The following is a 19,947-nucleotide window of genomic DNA, read 5'->3' as shown; positions in this document are numbered from 1 at the left end:
GAGTCTAGGTGCAGTACAGTACAAACTAATAAGTCCAATGCAGGCTCAGTGCTTATTAATTTGCTCACAGCACTGATTCAGCAAAATTATATTTCCTTCCGATCCAAGCTAGGACGTTTGCATTGTATTGTATGAGATTTAACAATTTTGTTCTCTATGTGGATTAAGCATCTTTGCATTGTGCTCCATTGCTTGTTGTGGGCATACAATAATAACCTTGTAGTCTGGAAAGGACTCCTTTGTTGTTGTTAGCAAATGAGAACTGACAGTAGGAAAAGGCAGCAGGGAGAAGAAGCCTTGTCTGCTCTTGATGGACATAGTTGCCTGATTATTTTCTCTCACCAGTATCATTATTCCATTGAATTTCTGATAGTTACTCCCAATTTACCCTACTTTGAGAGCAGCTTGTCTCCTAAAGATGCCATTGCACTTTCCTCAGCAGCAGGGGCTTTCCATGATGTACTAAAACTACATTTTCTCTCCCCTTTCTTTCCGGCAGCATGCTGTGAACATCAGCTAACTAAGAGCCTCCATCCCAGAGGAGGCTGCATTTCATTAGTAATGTACTGTGCAGATATATAGTTCAAATCTGGTCTGAAGATAAAAATATTAATAATTGGATTGGTAGTGTTTTCAATTCTTTATAGCCTCTATTTCAATGCTGCCGTCATCTCTCTGTGCAGTACAAGGAGGACGTGCACGGATTGCTAGCATAATACACTCTGTCCTGAACAAGCAACAAAACCCTACAGGGTTTCAAGGGACCATTTCATTTTTTAGAACAAGTTTTTAGCTTACTTCATTGCCCCACTCAGGGAGCTTCGTACCATAGAAGCTACCAGCCTCTCTTTGGGACTTAATAGGAAGCCTTTGCCAGAATACAGATCAATGTGTACGAGATAATGATTACTGCTGTCACACTACTCATTTTGAAATGTGAAATCTGGACTGCCTTTGTTTGGTGCACCGTATGCAAGAAATCCAATTTTTCATGTGATCAAGGACACACTGATGGATCGTGCTTGATATGACATTAAACTAAGTGCTTCTTAAAGGCACCTTTAAAGGAAACTATTACCGAACTAATGATGTACAAGTGATTGAACTTGTTCACTTCACATCTTTGTGATGTCATTCTGATGAACAAGGGAAACATTGGCATGTGGCTGGTAGTTAACGGAAGCAGATCTTGGCCTGGCATGTATCTTCTATGTTTAGCAAACTTCCCTGTAGACAAATTTTTAATAACAGCAAAGGGCTTAAAAAGAAAGACTTAATAGCATCAGATATTTCTATAATCATAAGCATTCTGACACTCTTGGCACTTCAGTTCTTCAGGAAAGCCATTAATATTAATTTACCTAGGTCATTTCCTGAACCCTTCCTTATATTGTGTCTTTCTAGTGATAGCTATCTTTTAATACAGCTTTAAATAAATAAAGAAAAAATACTCTTTTTAACAGGGAACTAGAACCTGAGAGGAAAGTTAATTTCCTTTCTAAGCTTTGCCACTGACTTTTTGAGTGACCATCAGCAAATTAATTAATTCACCATGCCTCAAGCCTTGCCTTTAAAATAGAAATTGCATTTCTTTTTTTTTTTTTTTTTTTCTATATCTCTTCTGTTTAAATTCATAGCTCTATGGAGAAAGCATTATCTGTTGCTCTATGCTTTTTGAGTACTCAGAACAATAAGATGCTCATCTCTCCCATTTCAGCTAAATCCTAAAGATGTTACTGAAATGCAAAAATTCAATAAAATATACATAGTCAACATCTGCAGTGAGAAATTATTCTTCTCTGCCTTTCTTTGCTTGCTGTCTTTTAGAAAAAAACAATAAACCATAATTCACAGTCACTTACTATCAGTACTACAGGGAGGTTTGAGAAGTTTTGAATGAGGCTGGGTGCAACCACAGCCCCCCTCAACTCACACCAGTCTTCACTCCTTTCCTTTATTCCTTCTCTTACCAAAACGTAAGACATTGTCAGCTGCGAAGTGCTGGAGCACCCTAGGAAAAGCAGAAAAATGTTCTCCTGAGATACAAAGGGGATGATTTTTTGTACCACCAGGAAGGAAAACAACATTTTCTGCGCCCATTATTATCCCTATATCTGAGGGAAACAGTCTCCCTTCTTTTCCACTGACAGCAGCCTTGCTTTCTCCCTGCTAGAAAGCAGCACGACTGGTCAACTGAAAGGCAAACTCCATTTAGGGACCAGCAGCCCTTCGCTCTTGCCATATTCCTCTCTTCCCACGCTAAGACTGACAACCTAATAGGTCCTGCTATTAACTTGGATAAAAATAGGGTGAGATGGTTGCTTCCTGGAGTGCTAATAGAAGAGACAGCTGACTATTATCTTATGTTTTCAGTTTGGTCTGGAGTCCTGTGCAAAAGATATGGAAAGAAGTCACAATTCCTAGGGTTTATCAGCTCCACATTTATCTTGTTCCATCCATTTTCCCACGATGAATTTAATAACAGATGTAGCATGAGAGGAAAAGGAAGCAGGACTTTTGGAATTACATGGTGCAGTTTGTAAAACTGGATATGATGGGTTAAATAAAACATTTTTATTTAATATACCTTCTTTAATAAGGTAAATCTGCAAATCCCAACATGTAGTGTTATCTCCTGCAATGATATAAAGCCAATGTTTGGCAGTTAATTTTCCACTTTATTTTGCATTTTTTTACTTCTCAGCAGTCTTCCTTCTCTCTCCTAGATATTTAACAATGCTGTGACTGCAAATATACTTTAAAATAAAATTAATAGCCCAGCTACATATTTTTTGTTGATCTGACATTGCTCTTACATTCAAGTATGTGCACTGCTTACCATTTAATTCTACGGATTTAAGTCTGGAGTCATGGAAGTTGAATGCCCACTGTGGTTAAGTGCTGCTTATGTGTCACGTCTTCAGATCTTTTTCCTTGTTTCTTCTGACTCTTGGAAGAAAAGTCACTAACTGTTCTGGTGTTTTGCATGAAGTTTTTTGGGGGTCAGATCATACTCTGCCATTCACACTTCAAGAGTCAGTGTCTCTTGTTGCAAACAATAAGACTACTAAGTATTTGTAAAAATAAAATCCTCGAGTGCATGTCCAGCTTTTTTTTTTTCCAAAATGTACCTTATGTTTTTATAGGACACACACTATTGTTACGTATGACATTAATAGCCATTTGTATAATGTGATGTAATGTGCTCACACGTACAAAAATCTTTTTTTTTTTTTTTTTGGTTGTTGTTGTTTGTTTTGTTTTTGTTTGGTTTTGTTTTTGTTTGTGACCATGGTTTCACAAGGGAAGTTGAGCCAATATAACTACTTCTGAGAAGGGGCTCTCCTGCTCCCTTATCTCACCTTTCTTCCAAGCACATACTCCTCATCTTCTCCCTTGCACCTAGTATAGTATCAACCCAGGAAGAAAATAAAAGGTCACTTTTGTGGGCTTACTGAACTGAGTTGGTCCAGATGGATCTACTGTGTACCACAGTGGGAGTGAGGGAGGCTGCAGGGGTGGAAAGGACCCTTCCCTGCTGGCAGAAGGAAGAGATGAATTATACATGAAATGGTACCTTCATGCGGAAGACATATTAAAAAAAGAACCTGGTGTGGTAGACAGTAGATATATAACCAATTAACTTAGTATAATGAGACCATTATCTAACACGGATTGATTAAAACAAACAAACAAACAGGAAAAAAAAAAGACATACAGGATTTAACATTGCTAACTTCTCATTAGATGATTTCAGTCAAGATGATGTCTCTTCTGTAAAAAACATTAGTGATTTTTTTCCTAACTAATACAAAATCAGAAAGCTAGGTTTGTAATCACCTTTTCTATCTAACATATGACAGCACGACTGTAGACTAATAGTGACTAGGTAAGGCTCTTCCCCTTTCCTCTGTAACATTTTCTTTTCTCTTCTTCTTCTTTAATCTTCTTGCATTGATAAAAATCTCCTGTGGTGAAATTCGGCCTAATACAAAATACCAGAACAAGCTCTGTGTAGCTCCTGCTTATGCTGTCTTCTGAAGAACAGATTTAAAGAACCAGCAAGAGGGGAACAAATAGACATGTCCATTGTTCCAAAATCTTGGCTTTCAAATCTTGCAACAGCTGATAAATCTCTGTTACATTCACTAGGGAAATAACCAAAAAAAAAAAAAAAAAAAAAAAAAGAAGATTCCTTCCCCCACAAAAAAATCTCTAAGTCAATATATCAACTTCACAGATTATACCAATGTATGAAACAAACAAACAAACAAACAATATGAATATGAATTCATATTAATATGATTTTTTTTTCATTTCATTCATCTCTCCATTTTCTCTCTTACACACACGTATTTGGGTGTGTGTAAGGAAGCCAGAGAAGTTGTCAGTAAACAGATGAGCCACAAAGACCATCCATACATCCATACTATCTAAGTCTTCCATACTATCTAAGTCTTAATGATGTATAAGTATAATGATGACACTGTTGTAAAGGTCTTTTATTTTCTTAATATGGGACGAAAGCTTGACAAGCTTTGGTTTATGTATTATTTATGCTGTGGTCTCACATATTGTCCTTGTTGCAATCGAGCCAAGTAAGAAAGTGTACTACCATAAACAAGTCTTCATCATAGTCCTTCCTTCAGTATAAGCACACCACCACAAAAGATGGTCCCGTCTCCTCACATCTGTCAGACTATGTGCATGGCCACTTACACTGGATCAACCAAACCAGACCGTGCTAGAAAACTTACTGTTGTACCATCAGACCAGGATGCGTCACCCTTGCCTAAGCTGTGTCTCTCCTCAGCAGAAGGAAGAGCAAATATCACCCACAATAAACCAAAAAGCAACCCCAACACAGCACTCTTCTGAGGCTGGACAAATTTTTAACAGGAGCTTTTCAAATTTCTAGCTAATGCATGTTTCATAAAAATCAGATCCTTCCAGTCAAAAGGAATTTTAGTTGCAGCTATGTGGAAAAAATGTTTCCCTAATTATAACTATCAATACACACTCAACTATACAACTGGAAAATAAATTATTTAAATACCTTTCCCCATTTTTTTCTTTGGAAAGGAGCAGGGAATGTAGCATTCGAAAGTCATCTGAAAGCTGCATTTGTTACACCTCCCAGTTTGATCCTCCCCTACAGACACAGATTTAAACCATACATATAGAAAATATATATATATTTGAAAATTTTACAGTCAAAAACTGTTTGTGAAGAGGTTTGAGATGTCAAAGAAGGCAATAAACGGGAATATTTTAAGATACATGACTCATCTGTATTGGCCCAAAGCTCACACTAAATCAAAAGCTAAAATAAAACTACATACACTTTTTCCCTACTAGTATATATACAAATTTTTCAGCATGTTCCCTGTGTGTTATATCTTAAAGGGGAACTTAGTTTCTACTGCAATTTTAAGCAGTGACTGCTGGGTACTTGTCATTCTGGTACTCTGTGAAATATGCAGCTATCTGCTGTAGATTATAAATGGGCTTCTTCCATTTTTCTTGGCCTATTGAACTCTCATGATGATATGGATACCTTTTGCTTTAATGAAAAAAATCATAACATGAAAGAAAGTTTCGGCTAAAAGTACAGAGTATAAATTAAATGGATTGTTGTTTTTTTGGGGGGGAGGGGGAAAGAGCCTGACAGGACCACCTAGAGCTGATATTTGTATTCCCTAACGCTGCTCCCATACAGCATGATTTAGTGCTCTGCATGTCTGAGACTATTTGGCAGTGCCGTGGTTACTGAAGGATCACTATAGTTATTCTAAAGAAGTACCTGTATGACAAGAAAACAAAACAGAACAAAACAAACAAACAAAAAAAACACAGATCTTTAATATATACTTGTTTATGCCTAGCCAAAAAAAAAAAAAATCTTGAATTTTCTAATGTCATGATTAGCAGATTGTTGCAAATTGCCCAAAGGAAGCAGGGACACAAAATGCAGCTCTCTGCAGTGGCTGTGGCAAAGAAGCAGTCTAATAAAATAGACTTTCATCCCTCATAGTTAAGAGTGACAAAGGGCAATCCAGTTTGCAAATCAATTTCTTCAGAGACTATCTTCTGCATTGAGACCTGAGGCTCTGTCCAGTTATGCCTGAACTAACTCTTCACTAGAAAAGGTGTGTCAGAGTTGCTCTTTACTTGCACTATGTTTATCTGTTCTGAGGAAAAAGGTTATAACACCAGTTCTTCCTGGGCCCCCAAACTACCAAATGTCCAGAGCTATGCCTGTAAACATATTAGTTTGCTAAGTGGATATTCTTGGTTATTGTCAAAGCTGCCATCTCACAGTTGTTCCAGAACCAGCAATACCTAGAGGAAAACAGAAGTATATATATTATTGATATGTGCCTTGGATATTAGCGATTGCTTTCTAGATATCAAAAAATAGCTGGTGACCTAGAAACTGACGTTAAAAAATAACCATAAACATTGCACACATAGCACTGGTTAATTTAGTTGTTTCTCTCAAACCTACATCATTTTTGCTTGTTTTGACTCTGCATTAGATAACCCTCATCAATATCTTTCCATGCTGATAACTGTCCTTTTAAAGTTGGGTCTGAAAGACAAAGTACAAAGCCAAAAACCATTAAAATGTTGACAGTACCAGTACTATAAAATACACTGATCTACCTCAAAAACTGTTACACAAAGAAGCAACAGAATATAGTGCTGAAAGTACAGGGATATCCTTGGATGCTTATCTCTCTTTCTCAAACACCAATCTAATCCTCAGTCAGAGACTTTCTGCAATAGAGAACTCACCAGGAATGCCACTAGTTTGCCATGAGCTCCATATAAAATCTGTCAGCAGGTAAATTAAGAATGAATTGCCCTAGGGCTGTCATGGAGATGCCATGATGATATTTTTCTTAATTTTAAGAGGTTTTGCAAGTGCCAGATGGAATCATTTAAAGATAGATGATGTATGGAAATAAACCTATGAGCCTGGCAAATAAAAATAATGGCATATCCTTGAAGGCATTAATTTAACTGAAACACTTGCAATTGTCATTTTTAAATTTGGTCTAAAAGTATTGCTTAGCTTAGATGCAGTGGAACATATCTCAGTAGGAATCTTGTTTCATTTTACAACACAACTTTCTTTTTTATATATCTTCCTTGCACCTCAGATTACAAATATTAAAATATGAAAATAAGACTATTTACAACAGGCAGTAGTCACTGCCATATTTATTCAGCTCATGATATACAAACAAACAAACAAAAAAATTCCTCAGCAGTTCTTTCTGTAGAAAGAATATGTATTCCATGAGACTTCAAGGTAGAGCAGACTGATCTTGCTCTAACAAAAATTTGTTTTCCTTATAAGCTGAAACCTTCCAGTTAAAAAAAAATAATAAATACATAAAAATATAATAATAAAAAAAAATCTTTGATGGGAAATAAATAATGTGGAACATGTAGGTGACATTTTACAGGGTGACTTTTACAGTCTGTTACTATGATTTAAAATGTAATTCTTCCTCTGTTGCCTATCCATTGCTGTTTGGCTATTTCAAATGTTCTCACACGTGAAATGAAATCATCACTTGTCCTTTATTTGGAAAGAAAAATTGAAGGAAAAAGTGTACTTCTACACTAGAATTGTCAAAGCTGATTCTGATAAGGCAATAGTAAATCCACTGTAGTCTACAAAGTGGTATTTATATGAACAGTGTTTTGTCAAGGAAACCAAAACTGGGCATGCATTGTCCAACAGTGTTTGATAGATATTTACTAACAATTATTCAAAAGATGAAAAGTAAAATGCTAATGCTTCTATTTTAAAGTTCCTTTTTTATGCAAGAGCTACATCTTGAAAACAAAATATGCATCCTTAGCATTTGATAATGCTTCCAGTGAATTGGACATCAAGAAAACATCCTAAATGAAAAAGGAACATAGCCTTCTTTTCATAATTAATGACTGTCAGACATTACATTTCACAAATTAGAAGTCAATTGAATAAAAGCATCACATAAAATAAGTATTCTTCAGACATCTAGTCAAGATAATATTCATTCTTGTGTAGAATCTAAGACATAAAACCTAAACAAAGGGAAGAAAAGCAATGCACAGAACATAACACAGCTGAGGGTATACCATCCTACAACAGCCTCACTCTATACTTTTATGTCATGTGGAATATACTCTTTCAATAACCATCACAGCAGTCACTAGCTGTTTCTCCTTAGTTTCATTCTGCAGACTTAGTTGTACTGTGATAACTGCAAAGACCTGGTTTGCTGACAATAAATGCTCAGAAGCAGCATAAAACATAGTTGACTTGTGCGTATTTTAAAATAGCCGAAAAATATGGCCTTCTTTTTAGAACTGTAATTTAGAAGTTACACATGGGAGTGCATTTAACGTTCTCTAATACAGTAAGCATACTGTGAATGATTGTATTTCATGGATTTCACTCTTGCCTCTCTTCACCATCCTTCAACTCTAAGAAAGAGGCAAATCTTTTGAATTTGAATGGCCATGGCTTGATCTGCAGTCTACTTGAATGCTGTTGCTAATATATGTTTTCAGCTGTATTGGCAGAAACTGCCCCCACATAACAGCTACATGCATGGAGCAGTTTCAATGAAGCTTAGTTGTTCAAATCTTAGTTGGTAGATAGTGTATTGAAAAAACATTTATCCCATTGCTTTTCTCTGATTTATCTCTGCTCACCATTTTCTAACATGCCTTGGATAACAGGCTCATTGTAACACAGTTTCTGTCATTCCTCTTTATTACTATCTTTTAAAAAATGTGCAAAGTGAAGCGAGGGCTTACAAAATGTTTTAGACAACTGAATTTAACCACACAGTCTAAATAACACCTACATGAAGAATGTAAATAGAAGTGTGCTTATATCTCTGCTGCAGAAACCACATCTAGGAAAGATATCCCAAACCACTGTACAAAGAATTTTAGAAAAGCGTATGATGATATTGGTTATGGTTTACCAAACTGTACCAACATAAAATAAGTCTCTCTGTAGGTTACCCGAGACAAATGCAAGTTTTAGATTTCTTCTGTAATAGCTAGTATCTCTAGTTTTTATTTCATACATTTAATGCTTAAGGGAACATAATGGGAAAACAGCAAATCTGTTTTGCTTGGCAAGTTGATAAGCATAGCTAAATAGGTATGCCCATGCATCAGTCTCATTAATATAGATGTTCAATTTACTAGAAAAGGGAAGAACAAGATTTATCTTGGTCCACATTTCAGTGTCATGAAACATCCACAAGACTAATGATTTAATGATTACATTTTGGCTGTAAGGAGATCAATGGCAAAAAAAAAAAAAAAAAAAAAAAAAAAGGCAAAAATCCCTATACTTTAACAAAGATGGGAAAGCTGAGAAAAAGGTGAAGCTCTGGGATGAAGATAGGTGGGTATCATGCTTCCTTAATTCAGCAGGATCAGGAATGAACCCAAAAATATCCATTTCAATCAAGAAGAATAAAAGCAAGCCACTATTGGCTGTTTTTGAAAATCCTGGATCAAAGTGACATGGGAAAATTAGGGACTGTATTAATAAAGCTGTTCATTGCAAGAAGCACCAAATACCTAAGGTTTGTTCAAAATAAAAACAATTTGACCCCAACAATCTTAACAAAGAAACCTCTGTATGTTTGTTCTCCCCGAGATTCACAGATTAGGTTTTTAAACTCCTTAAACAGATCCAATTCAACAGAATCACTCTTTAGATTCAGGCGGAAAAAATTCCACCCACTTAAGAATTTTACATAGCAAGTACAGGGATTTTCTGACATGAGTTTAAACTGTAAAAAAATAGTTTTATAACAATAGCACATTGGAGTTTAATGATTCTTGGCTCAGAATATTCATTTCTAAACAGAAATAGCATTAAAAATAAAATAACAAAAAAATCGGGGAAGGAAAGAGAAGGGAAGGGAAGGGAAGGGAAGGGAAGGGAAGGGAAGGGAAGGGAAGGGAAGGGAAGGGAAGGGAAGGGAAGGGAAGGGAAGGGAAGGGAAGGGAAGGGAAGGGAAGGGAAGGGAACTGAGACCAAACCAAAATTCCCTTCTACATCTGGCAAATATCACTTAATCCCAGAAAAGCAAAATGCAATCTGAGAATAAACCTGTACTGGATGATTTTTATTTACCAGTGTCAGATTTTCAAACTCAGCAATCCTTTTGTTTAGAAATATGCTGCCTCACTGGATTCATGAGATTCCATCACTGCTAAAAAAGAGCAGAATTTACAGTTGCCACTGAAGCGTCAGTACCAATACTCCTGAGGGTAACTGGTTCCCATTTTTTCCATTCCAGCATTCTTGCAGTGCTGTCTCTGCTGTGCTAAGAAGACAAACGTGAAAAAAAATGCAAACTGATAAGACTGATTATGCATGGGGAACATACCAGGTAAAAAAATGACAGCACCATTTTTTACCAGTAACTTATCAGAAAAGAGCAATCCACGGCCAGAAAAATAAAGAGAAAAATAAGAGAAAATCTGATGTAGTCTTTGGGAGAAGGAACCTCCCCTCCTCCAACAGCCAAACAGCTTTTGCTCTGATGAAATTTCACTCAGCTTGCAGATATATGAGAAGTGACAAGACAGGGAAGAGGGGAGTTTGTACTTTAAATTAAAACTTATTCCCCAGTGTACAAAGGAACCTGTATAGTCTATTAAAGTCATTTAGAATAATTCTTCCTACTAGGGAGTAAATCTGGACTACCACTAGTAAATGTCTGAGTTTCATTTACTATTCTACTATTCTTGTCAAGAGACAGACTGCTGAGTGGTGAAGAAATGTGTAGTAACTTTTTTTTTTTTAATAACAAGTTATTAGAAGGTGAAATTAGAGCTCTTTTTAAAAGTAATTTATAGCAAGTTAAAATCAATAATTCAAAGCCTAGAAAAAGGAACCTTGGTACAGACACATACCCAGGTGGACAGACAGATACAAATGGGCTTATATTTAATTACAGTAATGATGCAAAGAATATAGAACTGACAATTTTGAAGCTGTAAAAGGAAATAATTAATATTTATTCTCTTATTGGAATATGCATCAAAAACAATTTCATAATTATAATACACAGTTTGGTGCTTGTGGTAGATGATTTACTTATAGATCAGACTTAAATAGGGAGGAAAGCACAACAATTATACCATGTGATTCTCTCCAGCAGAGATTTTAATTCTATTCACAGAAAAATAAAATAAAAAACAGTCTAACTGAAGATTTAATATGACATTAAGACAAAGGAGACAAAACAAATGCTCTATGATGACATGCAAGGAAAAAGCCAGTTCAGGATTTAAATTCAGTACTTTTGTTTTCTCCAATATCAATGCAAGGAAATGTCACAAAGGTTCGCCAGGGGAGGTTCAGATTGGTCTTTAGGAAAAATGTCTTTACTGTGAGGGTGGTCAAACACTGGAACAGGCTTCCTGGTGAGGTGGTTCATGTTCCATGCCTGCCTAGGTTCATTAACATGTTTTAACTTTTGGTTGGCCCTGAAGAGGTCAAGCAGTTGGACTAGATGATCTTTGAAGGTTCCTTCTAATTGAACTATTATCTGTTTATTCTAAATCTGTTTTGTTTTGTTTTGTTTTTACAATTTAATTTTAATGCCCATCTAGCAAGATACAAATTTCTAATGTGAGACCAATTCCCACTGAAACAAATAGATGGGAAAGATTGCAAACAAAATTTAACTACTTTTTATCCAAAAAAAAAAAAAAAAAAAAAAAAAAAAGAAAAATCTGCTGTTCTTCTTTAGGTACTCCAGTTACTCTGGAGATTTTACTGTGAGCATTTTAAACCTAAGGAGCTTTGGACTCCTACATGAAACTTGAACAATGTTCCAAACTGGCAGCATAGTCTGTGGTTACTGTGAGGAAGTTATACTTATCCTTTCCCCTCACCTTGAACCGGCTTATTGAGTTCAAGGACAGATGAATTGTCTTGCTCTGTCTTCAGCACTTGTGGAAGACCCATAACTGAACCTACCACGAGTTCCTACTAGAGTATCAGTTTAGACCACTGCCTGGTGACTTGTGGAGCCAAGGATGCCAATCACAGACCAGAAAAGACACACAGCAGCTGCTAAAACAGTTTGATGTCGCTCTTCCCAGCACATAATAGAAAGTTTCAAAGCATTTAAGAAAGGTTAGAAAATAAGTCAAAAACTGCTAACACCTCAATTCTTTAACAGAATAATTCAGCGTAAAAAAGGAAAATACAGTTTAAAATGTGTGGTATTGGGTAGCAATAATACAGCTCATGGATTCTTTGTTTCTTAGGAACATTTAATGAAAATGCTTTCAGTTGGCAGGTTTGATTAGACTTGATAGTATTAAAGCTGAAAGCATAAGACTCCATTCAGTGTAATAGAGACAATTGTGTTCCTCAAGCATTTACCTAAAAGTTTCTGAAGTACAGTCTGCTGGCTGTGCTGCCAACATTTCTTTTGTTGTTTTCTTGTGACTGACTTGGGTTTCTTTTATATAGAAATAAAAGTTACTTTCTAAGGACCAGGAAGAAGGACTTTAGAGATGTTCCTTGCCTCTCTGACTCATGTACATCATAGCTATGAACAGATGTAACTAGAAACAACCTCTTTGGAAATTTAAAATATGTCTGGAAAACATTAATGTGCTGATACCAACAGCGATATTTCTTATTCCCAAACACATGTGATTACAAAGAAGCAGGAAGTAAAGAGGACTGCTTCCCCCCCCCCCATCAAAAGAAAAAAAAAAAAATCTTGTCCCCATTTTGAGTATTTGTGCTTAGTTTTAATCTTTGTTCCCCCTCACTTTCTTTTTCACAACAAAGTAATGCTACACTCATCCCTGTGTTTATCAGATGCTTTGAAGATAAACCTGTTTTAAAGGGTCATTTGAGTACCCTTGTCCTTGAAATATAGTCAATTGTTCATCAAAATAAATGCAAGTCGCATGGGTGTTGGTTGATGTGAAGCTCAACATGATCCACCAATGTGTGCTTGCAGCACCCAGAAAGCCAACTGTATCCTGACTGCATCAAAAGACATGGGGCCAGCAGGGTGAGGGAGGAGATTCTCCGCCTCTGCTCTGCTCTTGTGGGACCCCACCTGGTGCCCTGCACTCAGCTCTGGGGCCCCCAGCACAAGAAGGACATGTACCTATTACAACAAGTCCAGAGAAGGGTCACAGGGATTATCACAGGGAAGGCTGGAGCACCTCTCCTATGAATACAGGCTGAGGGAGTTGTTCAGCCTTGAGAAGAGAAGGCCATATAGCAAGCTTCCGGTACCTAAAGGAGGCCTACAGGAAAGCAGGAGAGGGATGCCTTGTCAGGGAGTGTACTGATCAGACAAGGGATAATGGCTTTAAACTAAAAGACGGTAGATTTAGATTAGATATTAGGAAGAAATTCTTCACTCAGAGCGTGGTGAGGCACTGGCACTGGTTGCCCAGAGAAGCTGTGGATGCCCCATCCCTGGAGGTGTTCAAGGCCAGGCTGGATGGGGCTTTGAGCAACCTGGTCTGGTAGGAGGCCCACGGCAAGGGGTTGGAATTGGATGATCCTTAAGGTCCCTTCCCATCCAAACCCTTCTATGATTCCATGATTCTATGAACTTCAACAAAGGAAAATGCCAGGTGCTGCACCTGGGGCAGAGTAACACTGGTCACAAGTTCAGACAGGGAGGTGAGTGGCCGGGGAGCAGCTCAGCAGAAAGGGACCTGGGGGTTCTGACTGACAGCAGGCTCAATGTGAGCCAGCAGCATGCCCTGGCAGCCAAAGAACAAAGCACATTTTGTGGTGCATTAAACACAACACAGTCAGCTGGTCCAAAGAGGTGATTCTCCTGCGACATTCAGCATTGGTGCAGCCCCACATTGAGTGTAGTATGCAGTTCTGGGCTCCTCAATACAAAAAGGACATTAAGGTCCTTGAAAGTGTCCAGAGGACAGCAACAAAGCTGTTTAAAGGGCTGGAAGGCATGTCCTGTGAGGAAAGGCTGAGGACACTTAGGTTGTTTCACCTGGAGAAGAGAAGGCTGCAAGGCTCTCTGCAACCTCCCGAGGGAAAGCACAGAGGGAGGTGCCCGTCTGTGCTCCTTCCTGGTCACCAATGTCACGACATGTGGCAAAGGCACGAAGCTGCGCCGGGGAGGGTGAGACCGGACATGAGGAAAAATGTCTTTACCGTGAGAGTAGTCCAACACTGGGACAGGCTTCCTAGCGAGGTGGTTGATGCCTCATGCCTGTCAGTGTTCAAGAGGCACTTGGACAATGCCATCAATAATATGCTTTAACTTTTGGTCAGCCCTGAAGTGGTCAGGCAGTTGGACTTGAAGATCTTTGTAGGTCCCTTCCAACTGAGCTATTCTGTTCCGTTCCATTCTGTTCCGTCCTACCCTACCCTACCCTACCCTACCCTACCCTACCCTACCCTACCCTACCCCATCCCATCCCATCCCATCCCATCCCATCCCATCCCATCCCATCCCATCCCATCCCATCCCATCCCATCCCATCCCATCCCACCCTATCCTATCCTATCCTATCCTATCCTATCCTATCCTATCCTATCCTATCCTATCCTATCCTATCCTATCCTATCCTATCCTAGTTTTCTAGTTTTTTTTGTTTGCTTTGTTTTGTTTTGTTTTGTTTTAAGCATCAGTACCATGGATAATGTTTCCTTCACTGACTTCTGTATTGCTCACTATTTCTGCTTTTATAAAAGCAGGAGCATAAAGACTAATGACCCAGTGACACTTGAATAACAGAGCCTGGTGGGACAAATTCAGTATTAGCTTAAACACTGTGGGTTCCCACTACGATTGCTGCCCAAGGCAAACTGAGACCAGCTTTCGAGCAGCCACCGAGTTTTGCTGCTTTTGAACTATGCACAGTCCCATTCTTCATCTCAGCTGAGGTTTCCAGAATTCAAATTTCCATTTATTAGTCAGAGTCATGTTACTTTTCCTATACTCTGAAGTTCAAAAGAAGCCTGATTTCTACAATTCATGATTTAAACCAGTCCCCAAACTATGATTGAAAATAATGGATTTGTCAGTCTGCAGATCTCTACTCAGAGATTCAAAACATGTGTATAGTACTAGTGTAAGGAAGAATCAGATAGTACTAACCCTTTGTACCATGAAGGAAAAGGCATAGTCTTTGAAACATAATGAAAACTACTCTTTCACTAAGAAAAACAGTAATTTTATGTGAAGTGTTTTAGACATGTTTCTTCCTATGCAGAAATATGACATTTTTGAAAATGAAAGCTTTCAATTTGTAAGGCATAATAAAACATTGAATAACTCGCTCATTGCAGGTAATTAGTTAAACATCTTTCTCTCTCTCTCCCCTCTCTCCCTATTTTTGTCTACCCTTAAATATTAGGAAACTTTTAACACTTGAATTTTTACCAATTGCTTCATCTACTTAGCTTAGGGTAATACAGAATTCTAAAATCATGATATATTGAAAAGCGCTACTGGGGATTTCACCAGTGGAAAAAAAGTCCTGAATTAATTCTGCCTTAAATGATCTTACATGATGTTCCATAATTTTAACATGCTTTGATATGATATTCCATTATCTTAAAACTATTTTAAAAGGTAGAATACAAATCTAGGTATTGTTGTTTATTTTAAATGGTGGATCAAACAGGAAGAGTTCATCATTGTGCTCTATGAGATTTGATCCAAGCTTCACCTTCTTGTATGGATTTTTTGCAAGGAACCAGTTACTCAGGATAAATAATTGAAAAACAAGCAAACAAACAACAAAACAAAACAAAACAAACAACAAAAAAACATGTCACCATTGAAATATCTTTCAGTTTCATGCTACTGTAGTTCTAAGACTTTATCCTACTTAAATCAACCCAGATATTCACAGAGCCTGCCAGTACAGCCATCAGTTGCGCTATAGTGAAGTTCCTTGCCATCCTCCCTTAACCACTTTTGCAAATGTCAATGCCTCTCTGCTGAGTATCTTGCTACCGAAAGTAATTCTCATCTTTTGATCAGTCAGCCCTAACTCACTGCAAATTTTAATGACCTTCTGGTTGTTCGATGTAAATATGAAAAGTATTTTTCGTCCTGAGAGCTGGCTTAATGTAGAGAAACATGAAAATACATCCTTCCATCCTTCATTCTTTTAACTACCTGGGAGGCTGCTGACAGCTTAGGGAAGTATTTCATAGAATCATAGAATCATTTAGGCTGGAAAAGACATTTTAGATCATCAAGTCCTACTATCAACCTCACCTACTAAGTCCCATTACCAAATTATGCGCCTCGGTGAGACATTCAATTGTGTCTTAAATACCTCCAGGGATGGATACTCCACTACTTTCCTAGGCAGCCCATTCCAATGCTTGACCACCTTTTCCGTGATTAAATTCTTCCTCATATCCAACTTAAACCTACCTTGGTGCAACTTGAGACCATTTCCTCCCATCCTATCAGATGTCACCTGAGAAAAGAGACTGACAGCCTCCTCACTACAGCTGCCTTTCAGGCAGTTGTACAGAGCAATGAGGGTCTCCCCTCAGCCTCCTCTTTGCCAGACTAAACAACCCCAGTTCCCTCAGTTGCCCCTCATAAATCTTGTTTTCTAGTCTCTTCATCAGCTTCATTGTTGGTGATATTTCAATATCATTACTGTGGTTTGAAACGTTGAAATTTAATTAATCCATTAAAAGCCTGTATAAAAGCAATTAAGACTCAAAAGCATCTGTGAACTGCTCTGTCTCTTCCTTAATGCTGCTATTTCAGTTCAGGAAGGGCACTCGTTTTCAGGTTCAGTCCACGCAGCAATATCTGGAGGTTATTTATCCATCTGGAATACCTGATTCATCACAAAGTCCTCTTTTTGGTCAATAAACCACAATTACTCATAAACCAAGACAAATCCTCAGTCATGATTATTTCTGTACTTTTATTTGCTCCTTTACTTACCTGATGTTTCACTTACCAAAGTGGTACTAAATGAATTTCATACTGTCTAGAGAAATACAGCCAAAAGACTGTGTTCTAGTCAAATCTTTCAGACTCAATTTGTTCAGTACCTATAACAAAGCCAGATGGCTGCAGCTTCAGTCCTGGCCTGTAGCTGTAGGTAGCATCTATGGCAGTCATCTGATCTTTTTAGACACTTACAGAAGAGGGAAAGAAACAGCTACAGGAGAAGGGGCTTGAATGAACTTTTGCGCCGTTTGATATTGAGACTGTGGGATATGTCACTCTTCACTGAAGTGTTACTTCTTATTCAGTTTGTGTTCTCCTCCAGAGACACAAATTTGTCAGAAGTTCCATTTAAAGGTGAGATAAATCATGAAATGTTTTATCCCCCCCCCCCAAAAAAAAAAGCTCTATATAAGGAATAATTTCTCCTAACCATAGGTTTATATAATGCTATAGCATATACCATATACCAGTGAACAATGTAAGATACTCTACTGTAGAACAACAGTCATTTTTTTAGTTATTTCATATTTTTAGAAGATTGATATCATAGACCTTCTAAAGTAAGTTAGGTTTCTTAAGTGATCCATGTAATATCTGTGTATGTTTCTTCCAGGAAATTTGATGAAACAACATTTTTGCCATTGCTACTTTTCCTGTTTTAAGTTTGTTAATTTTCATATATATATAATTTTATAAGCTTTTTAACAGTAGTTTGAAATGCAAACATTCCATTATACAGATAGGGGAGTTTATTATAGGCTTTTTTTTTTTTTTTCTTTTTTTTTTTTTTACCAGCACTATTTGCTTATTTTTATTTTTCACTGCAGGCTATGTTTCTGTTCAATTATTATTTTTTTTCATGACTGCCTCATGGCTTATACAGGTATCACATTTTATTGGAGTGGCTTTCAGATTATTGTTGTGAAAGATTTATGGGATTTGCTCATAAATGCCTGTCCTTTATGGAGTCTCTTGCACTTTTCTCTTTATTGTAGTTCTGGCTGTGCCTCGAAACCATATGCTTCTTCATATTCTTCTCTCTTCTCCTTCCCCTTCCCCTTCCCCTTCCCCTTCCCCTTCCCCTTCCCCTTCCCCTTCCCCTTCCTCTTCCCCTTCCCCTTCCCCTTTCCCTTCCCTCCATTCTCATTGTTCTTCTCTTCTCATTTATTCCTATTTTCCATTTTCTCTGGAAACTCACTTCACTGACAAATTATCACAGACCTCCAAGGCAAACAAATTAGTATCTGTGTAATATATTAAGAAGTCCTGTAGTGATATCCGAGGGAAAAAGAACAGCCCACTTCAGTAGTTTTCCCTCATCTTCTTTAATGAACAGTTTCAGCTCAGGTATAATTTTTATGTATGTTGAAGAACCTTTTAATAACAATTACACAACCCCTGAACAGTTCATTTCCTTCACTCCAGTATAAAATCCAGTGAAACGCTTGAGAATGTTCTTCAGTGTTAGCAATATTTTATGATGAATAATAGTTTTATATCTCGAGCTTGGATTTCTGTTTAAAGAGAAGCGAAATCTGAGTAGTGAAAGGCCAATGAAATGGTAACGTTATACTCTATAATAGCAATATTCTACCCACAGCACACTTAGCTCAATTTATGGCACAAGGCTTTGGTTCATAAATTACTGGTGACGTTTTTTTTAGCACCTTTTATACCATACAAGCTACTAGCTCAAGACATCACCAGAAGTCACTAACCTGCTTGCTTTTGTGAATGTATTTTTCTGAAAATGCAATTAAGACTTCTCCTAATGTTTGAAGCTATGACTGAAAGTAGGACAGGTAAAGGAGTCCTGCCTTCACAGTGAAGATCCCTCTGTGCATGTATTGAATTTTGTGGTTGATGACTTCAGTGAGCCAAAAAGTCACTAAGCCTTTAGACAGATGAAATGATAAGAAGGGACAAAGCGTAGAACTACTGTTACACTAGGGCTAGTAAGAAGCATTAGAGGGTACTTCATATCCTTATCTATCTGAGAGTCATAAAAGCACCTCCAACCCTTTCAGCAAAGACTTCCTGGCAGCTCCACCTGATGCACATCTCAGTTGCAGACCTTGCTGAATACTGATTACAAGGAACATACGTACATGTAAAAATAAATACATGTACTGGAACTTCATAGGGATGCAGCTGGCCACTGAAACACAAGAACAGAGAAATAGGCATGCCATGCAGAGTTTCTTTAAACTGCTTTGGTAGGAGACAGTAACAATATCTGAATGACAATGAAATTACACAGTAAGCAGGAATCATTCTATTCAGACTAAGCTGAGGTACAAATAAGCTTCCTTATATATATATATAAAACTTACATAAATATAAATAAATTTATATCCTTATTGATTTCAATGGTGTCACATATAGAACAGTCTAACACAAAAATAAGCCCCCCAAAAAACAATCCCAAACAAGTCACACATGAATTTAGAATTCTGCAAGGCTCATGGTTTATAGAATTTATTTTTTTTTTAAGTGTATAGACTAGAAATATATACTACTATAACTCCATTAAAGTCTGAGAGTTTCAACAATACATAATGTAACATAAAATCCCCTGCAAGTTATTTAGAGTCTTTCTTCCAAAGTTTTCCATTATACTATATGCTAACAATACATTTAATATTTTTATTCAGTCACAGTGGCTGGACACACACTTTGATATACTGGGGGAATCTTGTTCTCATGCATATTTTCTTTTCTATTTTTTTAAATACAGTTACCATTTATTTTTCCAAACTCGCAGCACAACCAGAGAAGTTTTTGATTTATGATTTGAAATGTGTTCTTGAAACCAAAACTACTTAATTCTCCATTTTTTATAACCCCCCCTGAAAGCATAGCTTTTGCATTACAAAGGAAAATATACTTTAAAATAAATACATAAATCCAAGGGAATCATGCATATTTCTATTCTTCTTTGTGTGTGTGTGTTTAA

Source organism: Aythya marila (assembly GCF_965140915.1).
Source record: "Aythya marila genome assembly, chromosome: 2".
Classification (NCBI taxonomy): domain Eukaryota; kingdom Metazoa; phylum Chordata; class Aves; order Anseriformes; family Anatidae; genus Aythya; species Aythya marila.
The sequence above is the reverse complement of the archived record's forward strand: the minus strand, read 5'-3'. Positions refer to the sequence as shown.